The 15,478-nt window shown below is 37.9% G+C and overlaps 1 protein-coding gene across 2 annotated transcripts in view; it reads right to left on the bottom strand.

Moving 5' to 3' along the window:
- The window catches only part of PKIB (cAMP-dependent protein kinase inhibitor beta), a 109,043-nt gene that overhangs the window by 74,900 nt on the left and 18,665 nt on the right, over positions 1-15,478 (bottom strand). The window contains exon 2 of one of the 2 annotated variants that reach the window (XM_081251161.1): positions 2,355-2,450. The exons of the other annotated variant lie outside the window; for it this stretch is intronic. The gene's annotated coding sequence lies outside the window, so the exon portion shown is untranslated. The remainder of the gene's footprint in view (positions 1-2,354; positions 2,451-15,478) is intronic. 2 annotated transcript variants of the gene reach the window in all.

Raw genomic sequence — 15,478 nt, 5'->3', positions numbered from 1 at the left:
TACACATTTATCTTTTGTATGACCACTTAACTGAAATCTCTTATTCTAATAGTTCTCCAGTTGATTTTCTTGGGATTTGTAGTAAATTCATATACACACACACACATATATGTGTGTGTATATATATATATACTTTTTTAAGGAAAAAAGATGTCATCTCTTTTCTAATAATTGTAAACTTTGAGAGACAGCATATGATAGGATATAAAATTAAAGATTCATGAGTTAAGCCACTTGAGTGCTTATTCATCTCTACCACTTATTAGCTGTGTGACCTTGGCCAAGTTACTTAGCTTCTCTGGGCCTCAACTTCCTCATTTGTAAAATGAGAATTATAGTAGTCAATATTCCCTAGGATTGTTATGAAGATTAAATGAATTAATATTTGTAAAGTATTTAGAACAGTTTCTAGTATATATATTAAGAACTTTTAAAATGTTAGTCATTTAAAAAATTTTATTGCATTGGCTAGAATTTATAGAATGATGTTAACTATAAGTTATGAAATAGGGCATGTACTAAGTGTCTACGGTTTTTCTGTTTTTTCTGCTTTTTCACAATTTAAAAATCTCTCTCTATACCTAAATTACTATGTTGTATATATGCATGTTCTTAAAAGAAATATAGTTACATTTTATCAAATGTCATTTGAAATCTATTAGGAGGTAAAAATAGCAGTTTTATCCTTTAGTCTATGACTATGAAATTATAATAAATTTCTCAATATTGAACTACATGTACATTTCTAGAATAAACACGATTTTCTTGTATTATTCTATTTTGTTGATTTCTACATTCCTGTATTTAGTATTTCAGTGAATTTTTGTGGTTTTCTTTTTTGTGCTACTTTTTTTAGTGTTTTTAATTTTTTTGTTTAGTTAACTGTTTTTTTAGTTAAGTGCTTTTCATTAAATGAATCAGAAAAATGTTTCACCTCTTTTGTAAAGTTCACAGAGTATGGGATAATATGTTCCTCAAAAATGTGTATTTTCAACCATCGATTATAAATACCTGATGCAAACAAGATACTTTGCTCATCTAAACAGAGTATTTTAGCTCCTGCCCAATCTCCCTATCCAAGCTGGTCAAGGACATAGGCTTAAGCATCAGACAAAATCTGGCTCAAATCCTAATTTCACCACCCACTAGCTAAATGTGTGCACTTGGCAAGGTACACTTTTGTCACAGGGAATAACTATGCCTTGCTTAGTTTTCCCACACAGTTATCGTGAGGATTACATGCGATTGCACTATCCACCCCACTCACAATAAAGACTCTATTTTATGTTAGTCTTAATTTTCTTTAAATACAAAATTAATGTTTACAAATGTACTTGCTGTTTTTTCTTAGTATGGAGATTTCAATTGTTTATATAGAAATATAAATGCTTTTTGATACAATTTTTTCATGACATTAGTTCATAATAAAAGGTAGATTTCAATTAAAACATGTTATTCTCCACTGACGCAAACTTAAAAAGTTGACAAGAAAGTAGTAAAATGCTCAGATAACACAAGAAAATGAACCCACTGCCACTGTCTAAATGAAATCGCAATGGGTTAATAGTAAAACTGTACTGGTTTTCAGAAAACCAGGCAATGAGCCTAAACCAAATGTAACAGTCTTCCACTCTTTCCTGTTCCCTTGGAGCTTTGTTCTCATGGGAATTCAAGAGTGGGAGGAAGCTTCCGCAGGCTGAGGTTTACTCCACGGTCTCTGACCTGCCACCTTCACTGCAACAGGGGAGCAAATCTCTCACTCCGAGTGGGAAAACACAGCCCTGAGGGATTGGAGGGGCCTCAAATACATCAGCAGCACACAGAAAACTGCTTCTCAAAAAGCATTGGAGATTTATGTCCACCAGTCAGTGTCATCAAGACTATTTACTTGTATGTATTGATAATAAAGCTGTCACTATGGTCTCTAAGGAGATCAGTATTAGGAGAGTAGTAAGTTTATAGGATCTGATCGGTAATACTATAAGCTTTTCTTCTGTTTTAAAGGATATAAATTTAAAACATTATTTTGGTGGGCTAGCTGCCTCTGTTGAGAACAATTTAAATAAGCTCAGCTAAGAATGTAAATATCAAACCAAGCTCAGTCTCTGTACTACTCACTGGCCCCTGGCAGACACAGAATGGAAGTGTGTAGCTCAAGTTCTCGGCATGCATGCTATTAATTTGACATTAACAATAGACTCTATCAAGCTTCCATTTAACCATATTGATCTGTTTTCTAAAATAAAGATCTCCCACGTTATACCTTTTCCTTGCTGTCCTCTGGCTTTATAACAACAAAGATATTTTCAGGGACATCCTCAATAGCAGGACTGATGGATCAAAAGTGTACCCACCTCTATCTTTTCTGCCCCCTGTGTGGCCTCAATAACTTGATAGTTTCCAGCTCCCCCCAGATTTCTCTTGAGTGCTTTTTCAGTATACCATGACCCCTGAAGGAAACAAAGGGAAAAAAAGATGTATTAAGATAAACATCCTCATTCCTTGTCTCTTTCGGGAAAGAACAAATGGTTCCTTGAGCAGCAACATCCAATTTAGTGACAAAATGACACACAATTTTAAAACAACGTTCATTGTTATTTTTTCATTCCTCATCCTGATTTCTTTCATACGTCTCTGATTTATAACAGGAGCACGATAAATTTCCTTGAGTAAGCAGCTCAGCAGTCTCATAAATGAGTGTGTTTCTTATTATTTTGTTCCCTTTTCAAACCCACCAATTGTATTCTGATCAATCTTTCTTGTGTTTTGCCCCCAAGACTATGTAACATAGGCAGTCAGAGACATACCTACTAAATAGTAAAATCAATAGTATAGCAAAATATTTTTCTTCAGCTTTTCAACTTTCCATTGAAAATAGTTTCACTAGCTGAGTGACAGCCTTTCTCAGATGTGTGACTTTAAAAGCCATAAACCCCTGCTTTTGAATTTCAATGCCAAGGAGCAAGGACATTGTTTTCCTCAATTATATAATATGGAGATTGGAACTCTGGAAGAGAAAATCCACCCAATAAAACCTGGCCCACACATAATGCCTCAGCATCAAAAGGTAACTTGAAATTTTGCTATGAATAGGCATCTGATGCACTTGCATAGTTTTCCTGTTCCTATTCTTTTAGATATTTCTATATCAAAAGCCCCCATTTTAAAACTAGTAACACAGAAACCAACTGAGTCATTTTCATTCCCATATATACTCCTGAAGAGGTGGCTACAACCAATCGCTGGGTAAACCAGGCTCCCTTTAACTCAGGCAGTCTACATATTTGAGCAGACACATAACAAATGCTTAGTTGTCCTAGATGAGAGAGCCATGTTTCTTCCCTGTTATGGAAATCATCTGTTCCTTTTTCTATAAAGCGTGAAGCCAGGAATGTCAATATTCCTATGCTTGTATATGCTAACTTTACTAGGGTTATTCAGAGCAGGAGAGAGTCTAGTGCTGTTTGCTGTTTTCTTCTCTCCTTTCTAATAAACCACCAAACTCTGTCTATTCCAGGCTCCAAATTGTCTTTGAACTCACTCTTCCTTCCAATTCCATTCCCACAGGCACCATCTAATTCCACCCTCCTCATCCACACCTGCCTCCATCCCATCAATTCTTTTTTTTTTTTTATTAGTTTCTGCTTTATAACAAAGTGAATCAGTCATACATATACATCTGTTCCCACATCCCTTCCCTAATGCATCTCCCTCCCTCCCACCCTCCCCATCCCACCCCTCCAGGCGGTCACAAAGCACCGAGCTGATCTCCCTGTGCTCTGCGGCTGCTTCCCACTATCTATCTACCTTACGTTTGGTAGTGTACATATGTCCATGCCTCTCTTTCGCTTTGTCACAGCTTACGCTTCCCCCTCCCCATATCCACAAGTCCATTCTCAAGTAGGTCTGTGTCTTTATTCCCGTTTTACCCCTAGGTTCTTCATGACATTTTTTTTTTAAATTCCGTATATATGTGTTAGCATACGGTATTTGTCTTTCTCTTTCTGACTTACTTCACTCTGTATGACAGACTCTAGGTCTATCCATCTCATTACGAATAGCTCAGTTTCGTTTCTTTTTATGGCTGAGTAATATTCCATTGTATATATGTGCCACATCTTCTTTATCCATTCATCCGATGATGGACACTTAGGTTGTTTCCAGCTCCGGGCTATTGTGAATAGAGCTGTGATGAACATTTTGGTACATGTCTCTTTTGGAATTATGGTTTTCTCAGGGTATATGCCTAGTAGTGGGATTGCTGGGTCATATGGTAGTTCTATTTTTAGTTTTTTAAGGAACCTCCATACTGTTCTCCATAGTGGCTGTACCAATTCACATTCCCACCAGCAGTGCAAGAGTGTTCCCTTTTCTCCACACCCTCTCCAGCATTTATTGTTTCTAGATTTCTTGATGATGGCCATTCTGACTGGTGTGAGATGATATCTCATTGTAGTTTTGATTTGCATTTCTCTAATGATTAATGATGTTGAGCATTCTTTCATGTGTTTGTTGGCAGTCTGTATATCTTCTTTGGAGAAATGCCTATTTAAGTCTTCTGCCCATTTTTGGATTGGGTTGTTTGTTTTTTTGCTATTGAGCTGCATGAGCTGCTTATAAATTTTGGAGATTAATCCTTTGTCAGTTGCTTCATTTGCAAATATTTTCTCCCATTCTGAGGGTTGTCTTTTGGTCTTCTTTATGGTTTCCTTTGCTGTGCAAAAGCTTTGAAGTTTCATTAGGTCCCATGTGTTTATCTTTCTTTTTATTTCCATTTCTCTAGGAGGTGGGTCCAAAAGGATCTTGCTGTGATTTATGTCATAGAGTGTTCTACCTATGTTTTCCTCTAAGAGTTTGATAGTTTCTGGCCTTACATTTAAGTCTTTAATCCATTTTGAGCTTATTTTTGTGTATGGTGTTAGGGAATGATCTAATCTCAAACTTTTACATGTCCCTGTCCAGTTTTCCCAGCACCACTTATTGAAGAGGCTGTCCTTTCTCCACTGTACATTCCTGCCTCCTTTATCAAAGATAAGTTGGCCATATGTGCGTGGGTTTATCTCTGGGCTTTCTATCCTGATCCACTGATCTATCTTTCTGTTTTTATGCCAGTACCACACTGTCTTGATTACTGTAGCTTTGTAGTATAGTCTGAAGTCAGGGAGCCTGATTCCTCCAGCTCCATTTTTCGTTCTCAAGATTGCTTTGGCTATTCGGGGTCTTTTGTTTTTCCAAACAAATTTTGAAATTTTTTGTTCTAGTTCTGTGAAAAATGCCAGTGGTAGTTTGATAGGGATTGCATTGAATCTGTAGATTGCTTTGGGTAGTAGAGTCATTTTCACAATATTGATTCTTCCAATCCAGGAGCATGGTATCTCTCTCCATCTATTTGTATCATCTTTAATTTCTTTCATCAGTGTCTTATAATTTTCTGCATACAGGTCTTTTGTCTCCTTAGGTAGGTTTATTCCTAGATACTTTATTCTTTTTGTTGCAGTGGTAAATGGGAGTGTTTTCTTGATTTCATTTTCAGATTTTTCATCATTAGTGTACAGGAATGCCAGAGATTTCTGTACATTAATTTTGTATCCTGCTACTTTACCAAATTCATTGATTAGCTCTAGTAGTTTTTTGGTAGCATCTTTAGGATTCTCTATGTATAGTATCATGTCATCTGCAAACAGTGACAGCTTTACTTCTTCTTTTCCAATTTGGATTCCCTTTATTTCCTTTTCTTCTCTGATTGCTGTGGCTAAAACTTCCAAAACTATGTTGAATAAGAGTGGTGAGAGTGGGCAGCCTTGTCTTGTTCCTGATCTTAGTGGAAATGGTTTCAGTTGTTCACCATTGAGGACAGTGTTGGCTGTGGGTTTGTCATATATGGCCTTTATTATGTTGAGGAAAGTTCCCTCTATGCCTACTTTCTGCAGGGTTTTTATCATAAATGGGTGTTGAATTTTGTCGAAAGCTTTCTCTGCATCTATTGAGATGATCATATGGTTTTTCTCCTTCAACTTGTTAATATGGTGTATCACATTGATTGATTTGCGTATATTGAAGAATCCTTGCATTCCCTGGAATAAACCCCACTTGATCATGGTGTATGATCCTTTTAATGTGCTGTTGGATTCTGTTTGCTAGTATTTTGTTGAGGATTTTTGCATCTATGTTCATCAGTGATATTGGCCTGTAGTTTTCTTTCTTTGTGTCATCCTTGCCTGGTTTTGGTATCAAGGTGATGGTGGCCTCGTAGAATGAGTTTGGGAGTGTTCCTTCCTCTGATATTGTTTGGATGAGTTTGAGAAGGATGGGTGTTAGCTCTTCTCTAAATGTTTGATAGAATTCGCCTGTGAAGCCATCTGGTCCTGGGCTTTTGTTTGATGGAAGATTTTTAATCACAGTTTCAATTTCAGTGCTTGTGATAGGTCTATTCATATTTTCTATTTCTTCCTGAGTCAGTCTTGGCAGGTTGTGCATTTCTAAGAATTTGTCCATCTCTTCCAGGTTGTCCATTTTATGGGCATAGAGTTGCTTATAGTAATCTCTCATGATCTTTTGTATTTCTGCAGTGTCAGTTGTTACTTCTCCTTTTTCATTTCTAATTCTATTGATTTGAGTCTTCTCCCTTCTTTTCTTGATGAGTCTGGCTAATGGTTTATCAATTTTGTTTATCTTCTTAAAGAACCAGCTTTTAGTTATATTGATCTTTGCTATCGTTTCCTTCATTTCTTTTTCATTTATTTCTGATCTGATTTTTATGATTTCTTTCCTTCTGCTAACTTTGGGATGTTTTTGTTCTTCTTTCTCTAATTGCTTTAGGTGCAAGGTTAGGTTGTTTATTCGAGATGTTTCCTGTTTCTTAAGGTGGGATTGTATTGCTATAAACCTCCCTCTTAAAACTGCTTTTGCTGCATCCCATAGGTTTTGGGTCGTCGTGTCTCCATTGTCATTTGTTTCTAGGTATTTTTTAATTTCCTCTTTGATTTCTTCAGTGATCACTTCGTTATTAAGTAGTGTATTGTTTAGCCTCCATGTGTTTGTATTTTTTACAGCTCTTTTCCTGTAATTGATATCTAGTCTCATAGCATTGTGGTCAGAAAAGATACTTGATACAATTTCAATTTTCTTAAATTTACCAAGGCTTGATTTGTGACCCAAGATATGATCTATCCTGGAGAATGTTCCATGAGCACTTGAGAAAAATGTGTATTCTCTTGTTTTTGGATGGAATGTCCTATAAATATCAACTAAGTCCATCTTGTTTAATGTATCATTTAAAGCTTGTGTTTCTTTATTTATTTTCATTTTGGAAGATCTGTCCATTGGTGAAAGTGGGGTGTTAAAGTCCCCTACTATGATTGTGTTACTGTCGATTTCTCCTTTTATGGCTGTTAGTATTTGCCTTATGTATTGAGGTGCTCCTATGTTTGGTGCGTAAATATTTACAATTGTTATATCTTCTTCTTGGATCGATCCCTTGGTCATTATGTAGTGTCCTTCTTTGTCTCTTCTAGTAGTCTTTATTTTAAGGTCTATTTTGTCTGATATGAGAATTGCTACTCCAGCTTTCTTTTGGTTTCCATTTGCATGGAATATCTTTTTCCATCCCCTTACTTTCAGTCTGTATGTGTCTCTAGGTCTGAAGTGGGTCTCTTGTAGACAGCATATATATGGGTCTTGTTTTTGTATCCATTCAGCCAATCTGTGTCTTTTGGTGGGAGCATTTAGTCCATTTACATTTAAGGTAATTATCGATATGTATGTTCCTATTCCCATTTTCTTAATTGTTTTGGGTTCGTTATTGTAGGTCTTTACCTTCGTTGTGTTTCTTGCCTAGAGAAGTTCCTTTAGCATTTGTTGTAAAGCTGGTTTGGTGGTGCTGAACTCTCTCAGCTTTTGCTTGTCTGTAAACGTTTTAATTTCTCCATCAAAACTGAATGAGATCCTTGCTGGGTAGAGTAATCTTGGTTGCAGGTTTTTCTCTTTCATCACTTTAATTATGTCCTGCCACTCCCTTCTGGCTTGTAGAGTTTCTGCTGAGAGATCAGCTGTTATCCTGATGGGGATTCCCTTGTGTGTTATTTGTTGTTTTTGCCTTGCTGCTTTTAATATGATTTCTTTGTGTTTAATTTTTGACAGTTTGATTAATATGTGTCTTGGCGTATTTCTCCTTGGATTTATTCTGTATGGGACTCTCTGTGCCTCCTGGACTTGATTAACTATTTCCTTCCCATATTAGGGAAGTTTTCAACTATAATCTCTTCAAATATTTTCTCAGTCCCTTTCTTTTTCTCTTCTTCTTCTGGAACCCCTATAATTCGAATGTTGGTGCGTTTAATGTTGTCCCAGAGGTCTCTGAGACTGTCCTCTGTTCTTTTCATTCTTTTTTCTTTATTTTCCTCTGCAGCAGTTATTTCCACTATTTTATCTTCCACCTCACTTATCCGTTCTTCTGCCTCAGTTATTCTGCTATTGATCCCATCTAGAGTATTTTTTATTTCATGTATTGTGTTTTTAATCGATGCTTGATTCATCTTTAGTTCTTCTAGATCCTTGTTAACTGTTTCTTGCATTTTGTCTATTCTATTTCCAAGATTTTGGATCTGGGAAATAGAATCTTGGATCATCTTTACCATCATTATTCTGAATTCTTTTTCAGGTAGACTGCCTATTACCTCTTCATTTGTTAGGTCTGGTGGGTTTTTATCTTGCTCCTTCTCCTGCTATGTGTTTTTCTGTCTTCTCATTTTGCTTATGTTACTGTGTTTGGGGTCTCCTTTTTGCAGGCTGCAGGTTCGTAGTTCCCGTTGTTTTTGGTGTCTGTCCCCAGTGGCTAAGGTTGGTTTAGTGGGTTGTGTCGGCTTCCTGGTGGAGGGGACTAGTGCCTGTGTTCTGGTGGGTGAGGCTGGATCTTGTCTTTCTGGTGGGCAGGTCCACGTCTGGTGGTGTGTTTTGGGGTGTCTGCGGACTTTTTATGATTTTAGGCCGCTTCTCTGCTAATGGGTGGCGTTGTTTTCCTGTCTTGCTAGTTGTTTGGCATAGGGTGTCCAGCACTGTAGCTTGCTGGTCGTTGAGTGAAGCTGGGTGCTGGTGTTGAGATGGAGATCTCTGGAAGATTTTCGCCATTTGATATTATGTGGAGCTGGGAGGTCTCTTGTGGACCAGTGTCCTGAAGTTGGCTCTCCCACCTCAGAGGCACAGCACTGACTCCTGGCTCCTCAATTTGGGATGATTTGTTGTCTATTCATGTATTCCACAGATGCAGGGTACATCAAGTTGATTGTGGAGCTTTAATCCGCTGCTTCTGAGGCTGCTGGGAGAGGTTTCCCTTTCTCTTCTTTGTTCTCACAGCTCCTGGGTCTCAGCTTTGGATTTGGCCCCGCCTCTGCGTGTAGGTCGCCGGAGGGCGTCTGTTCTTCGCTCAGACAAGACAGGGTTAAAGGAGCAGCCGCTTCGCGGACTCTGGCTCACTCAGGCCGGGCGGGAGGGAGGGGCACGGAGTGCGGGGCGAGCCTGCAGCGGCAGAGGTCGGCGTGACGTTGCACCAGCCCGAGGCGCGCCGTGCGTTCTCCCAGGGAAGCCGCCCCTGGATCCCGGGACCCCGGCAGTGGTGGGCTGCACAGGCTCCCGGAAGGGCTGTGTGGACAGTGACCTGCGCTCGCACACAGGCTTCTTGGCGGCGGCAGCAGCAGCCCCAGTGTCCCACGCCCGTCACTGGGCTCCACGCTTTCAGTCGTGACTCGCGCCCGTCTGTGGAGCCCCTTTAAGCAGCGCTCTTAATCCCCTCTCCTCGCGCACCAGGAGACCAAGAGGGAAGAAAAAGTCTCTTGCCTCTTCGGCAGCTCCAGAGTTTTCCTGGACTCCCTGCCGGCTAGCTGTGGCACATTAGCCCCCTTCAGGCTGAGTTCTCGCCGCCAGCCCCAGTCCTCTCCCTGCGCTCTGACCATAGCCCGAGCCTCAGCTTCCAGCACCGCCCGCCCTGGTGGGCGAGCAGACAAGCCTCTCGGGCTGGTGAGTGCCGCTCGGCACCGATCCTCTGTGCAGGAATCTCTCTGCTTTGCCCTACCCAGGTATGTGGGGAGTTTCTTGCCTTTTGGGAGGTCTGGGGTCTTCTGCCAGCATTCAGTAGGTGTTCTGTAGGAGTTGTTCCACGTGTAGCTGTATTTCTGGTGTATCCGTAAGGAGGAAGATGATCTCCGCGTCTTACTCTTCCGCCATCTTACCCGGAAGTCGCCCATCCCATCAATTCTTACAGAGATTATGACATCTCTCACTAGTCTCCCTGGTTTGAGAAACGCCCCTTCCAGTCCATATTCCACAGCCCACCACTCACATTGGGATAATAACTGAACTTGTGATTGGTATAAAACCCAGGAATTATACGTGGTAGAAGTATTTCACCATGATTCTCAAAGTCTTTTTCTCCAAATGCCAACAGCATCCTGTTAGCCATCTTTCAAGTTCATCTGTAAATAATTTCATTACTCTTCTTTCTTCTGTTTCCCACATTTTCTTATAGCTTACAAGTAAGCCAGTAAAAGAAAGTCCTCAGGGCTTGTAACACATAGGGAGAAGCACTGAACTCAGTTCTAGTTCCAGCTCATCCCTGTATCAGCTGTTGACTTTGAGGAATCATCTTTTTTGTGGGTAAATGACAGAGCCTTGCTTATCAAATGGGATGGAAATATTTACCCTGCTTATGTCTCCAAGTTGTTTTGGGAATCAAGAAAGATCACATACAATAAAATACACATATGCAATGTTATTTTATTACTCTTCCTGAAGTACTACAAAAGCAAAAAATGTGTTTCTTGTGTTTAACACTAGATTCAGTTTGGGGGTCCTAGAAAGGTAGCTGTGATCACACTCCCAAGACTTACAGCTTCCTTTTGGGATTGTGATGGTCTAATGAGTTTTGTTTTGGCTTCCAAAGGAAAAATAAAATACCAAAGGAATCATACTCTAACATATTTGAATTCCCAAGACATATTGAAATTGAAAAGAGGAAGAAAACAAAAGGGACTCAAAACAATGACAAATCTTAATTGGCTGAAACTGCCATTTAATTAAAATAACTCAACTGTCACTTATGGCACAAATGTTAATACAATCTCTTTAAAACCCAGCTGAATCCTCCAGATATCACTGGACACTTTGCAATAGGAAATACATGCCCATTCCCTATCACTGTATTGTAGGTTTTTAATTGGAGAATGTATAATGTGTACAATAGGATGAGTTCATTTTGCTTCTGAAGAGGAAATAAAAAATATCAACCTGAATATCACTTCACATATAAGCAGGACTGTAGCCTCCGTTTAAGTAGGTTTTATTTTAGACTAAAAAAAACACCAAAGGCATATATTTGAACTCATGCATCTAAACAGACCAATGAAAGTGTAGAAATTAAGTGCAGAAGGGGAAGCAGAGAATGGTAGGAATAAAGTCCACAGCTGTGTTTTCTTAAAATCCGGTGAGAGGAATGTTAATCAAAGTTCACAAAGTTTAAATTTTCCTTTGAACTGCATAGGTATAATCAAGTAAAGAAACACAACCCTCACTGAAGTATGAACTTTTTATTTGAAATTATTGTCCCATATTAAGAAGGTAAGTTTGTTCATGCATTCATCCAGATATTCAAAAAATAATACGTACTGATTAGACTTTGTACAAGATGTGATAAAATGTGCTGGTTTGAACCCCTTGGCCACATGGCGCTAGCAACAAATACCAAAAGAATTGCACAAATAGGCCATATTAAAAACTTCCTGTTTCTTCCAACCAGAATACATATCATCCCCCTGTGCCCTCACAAGTAGGCTCTGGGCCATCCTTAAAAGCCCAACTCAAAGGTTGCTGCTTTTGTAAAGCTCTTTGGAACTGCACAAGTATGTTATGAGTCATAACCCCTGCCCCTAAATCACTTTGTTCATAACTCTCTGATGCACTTATCACGGTTGACTTCACATGACAGCTCTGTGTGTGTCAGTCTCCCCTAGAAGGCTGTGAACATCTTGAATGGCAATTTTTTATTCATCCATCTACAGCACTTGGCACAATATATTGTAGGTACTTAGTTAGTGATTATTGAATGGAAAATTCATACATCTTTACTTGCATGAGCAAAAGGTATAGCATAACTTTAAAATGAAGAGTTGCAAATATTTTACACTTATTCTTGCTACATGTAGCTCTAAAAAGATGAATTTATACCATGAACTTATACCTTTGTGAAAATATGGAAAATTCATGTATTTATAAAAGTCGTCACAACCAAATTAGCATTATTCTCTTCAAATTCCTTTATTTACTTATTCTTAAGTTTCCCTCTTCTGACCTTAGATTAGTATCCTCTATTTTTTCCTATACAAATATTGATTGATTTGTATATGCTTGATTTCTACAATTGTGATAGTTTTAAAACTAACCTACTAACCAGATCCTTGGCAACTGCTACATTTTCAAAAGCTTTAATAGCTATTGTGTACATAAAATTGCAAATAACCTGTTTTATCCATTCCACCATTCAGCAAATATTATTACCTACCATGTGGTAGATGCCACAGAGAAAACAAAGACCCTCTTTCAGGGGACAGAGAGTTACAGCTAAAGCAGGTGATAAGAAATATACACAAATGACCAAAATCAGAAATCTAAGTGCCATATCTCTAATTTATCTAAAATTATTAATTAAAAAATTTTTTTGAATGAAGCCTCAGTAGCTGAAGATGAATTGAGAGGAACTGATGAAAATGACTAAGAATCAGAAATACAATCATGCTTCATATTCATTTAATACTAATAGTTAAACATCCTGTCTGTCTCCTAAGATTCAAGTCAATACCATAACCACAGGCAAAGTAAAATCAGGTTTTCTTGTTTTTTGATATTGAGCTGCGTGAGCTGCTTGCAAATTTTGGAGATTAATCCTTTGTCAGTTGCTTCATTGGCAAATATTTTCTCCCATTCTGATGGTTGCCTTTTCATCTTGTTTATGGTTTCCTTTGATGTGCAAAAGCTTTTAAGTTTCAATAGGTCCCATTTGTTTATTTTTCTTTTTATTTCCATTTCTCTAGGAGGTGGGTCAAAAAGGATCTTGCTGTGATTATGTCATAGAGTGTTCTGCCTGTTTTCCTCTAAGAGTTTTATAGTGTCTGGCCTTACATTTAGGTCTTTAATCCATTTTGAGTTTATTTTTGTGTATGGTGTTAGGGAGTGTTCTAATTTCATTCATTTACATGTAGCCGTCCAGCTTTCCCAGCACCACTTATTGAAGAGGCTGTCTTTTCCCCACTGTATATTCTTGCCTCCTTTATCAAAGATAAGGTGACCATATGTGTGTGGGTTTATCTCTGGGCTTTCTATCCTGTTCCAATGACATATATTTCTGTTTTTGTGCCAGTACCATACCGTCTTGGTTACTGTAGCTTTGTAGTATAGTCTGAAGTCAGGGAGCCTGATTCCACCAGCTCCGTTTTTCTTTGTCAAGATTGCTTTGGCTATTCGGGGTCTTTTGTGTTTCCATACAAATTGTGAAACTTTTTGTTCTAGTTCTGTGAAAAATGCCAGTGGTCATTTGATAGGGATTGCACTGAATCTGCAGATTGCTTTGGGTAGTAGAGTCATTTTCACAATGTTGATTCTTCCAATCCAAGAACATGGTATATCTCTCCATCTATTTGTATCATCTTTAATTTCTTTCATCAGTGTCTTATAATTTTCTGCATACAGGTCTTTTGTCTCCTTAGGTAGGTTTGTTCCTAGATATTTTATTCTTTTTGTTGCAATGGTAAATGGGAGTGTTTTCTTAATTTCACTTTCAGATTTTTTTATCATTAGTGCATAGGAATGCAAGAGATTTCTGTGTATTAATTTTGTATCCTGCAACTTTACCAAATTCATTGATTAGCTCTAGTAGTTTTCTGGTAGCATCTTTAGGATTCTCTATGTATAGTATCATGTCATCTGCAAACAGTGACAGCTTTACTTCATCTTTTCCCATTTGGATTCCTTTTATTTCTTTTTCTTCTCTGATTGCTGTGGTTAAAACTTCTAAAACTATGTTGAATAACAGTGGCAAGAGTGGGCAACCTTGTCTTGTTCCTGATCTTAGTGGAAATGGTTTCAGTTTTTCACCATTGAGGATGATGTTGGCTGTGGGTTTGTCATATATGGCCTTTATTATGTTGAGGAAAATTCCCTCTTCCAAAAATGGACAGAAGACCTAAACAGACATTTCTCCAAAGAAGATATACAGATTGGCAACAAACACATGAAAGAATGCTCAACACCATTAATCATTCAAGAAATGTAAATCAAAACTACAATGAGATATCATCTCACACCAGTCAGAATGGCCATCATCAAAAAATCTACAAACAATAAATACTGGAGAGGGTGTGGAGAAAAGGGAACCCTCTTGCACTGTTGGTGGGAATGTAAATTGATACAGCCACTATGGAGAATAGTATGGAGTTTCCTTAAAAAACTAAAAAATAGAACTACCACACGACCCAGCAATCCCACTATTGGGCATATACCCTGAGAAAACCATAATTCAAAAAGAGTCATGTACCAAAATGTTCATTGCAGCTCTATTTACAATAGCCAGGACATGGAAGCAACCTAAGTGTCCATCAACAGATGAATGGATAAGAAGATGTGACACATATATACAATGGAATATTACTCAGCCATAAAAAGAAATGAAGTTCAGTTATATGTAGTGAGGTGGATGGACTTAGAGTCTGTCATACAGAGTGAAGTAAGTCAGAAAGAGAAAAACAAATACCGTATGCTAACACATGTATATGGAATCTAAAAAAAAAAGAAAGAAAATGGTCATAAAGAACCTAGGGGCAAGACAGGAATAAAGACACAGACCTACTAGAGAATGGACTTGAGGATACGGGGAGGGGAAAGGGTAAGCTGTGACAAAGTGAAAGAGCGGCATGGACATATATACACTACCAAATGTAAGGTAAATAGCTAGTGGGAAGCAGCCGCATAGCACAGGGAGATCAGCTCGGTGCTTTGTGACCGACCGCCTGGAGGGGTGGGATAGGGAGGGTGGGAGGGAGACGCAAAAGGGAGGGGATATGGAAACATATGTATATGTATAACTGATTAAATTTGTTATAAAGCAAAAAATTAAAAAAAAAAACTTTTAAGATAAAATCTTTAAATCTTTTAAATCTTTAAAACTTTTAATATAAAATCTGTTTCAGCTTAACAGGGAAGGATTTCTTAAATAAGATACAAAGAGTGCAAATCTTAACAGTTTCACTTAAAAGTGACAAATTCAACATTTGTCATTAAAATTAAGAACTTGTAAAAGAATACATATATATACATAGAATACAAGAACATATATATATATATATATATATATATATATATATATATATATATATATATACATATTCAGGAATACATATATGTAAATACATATATGTAAATATATGTATTCCTGAATCAC

This window comes from Mesoplodon bidens (assembly GCF_964165515.1).
Source record: "Mesoplodon bidens genome assembly, chromosome: 12".
NCBI lineage: Eukaryota > Metazoa > Chordata > Mammalia > Artiodactyla > Ziphiidae > Mesoplodon > Mesoplodon bidens.
The sequence above is the reverse complement of the archived record's forward strand: the minus strand, read 5'-3'. Positions and strand labels throughout refer to the sequence as shown.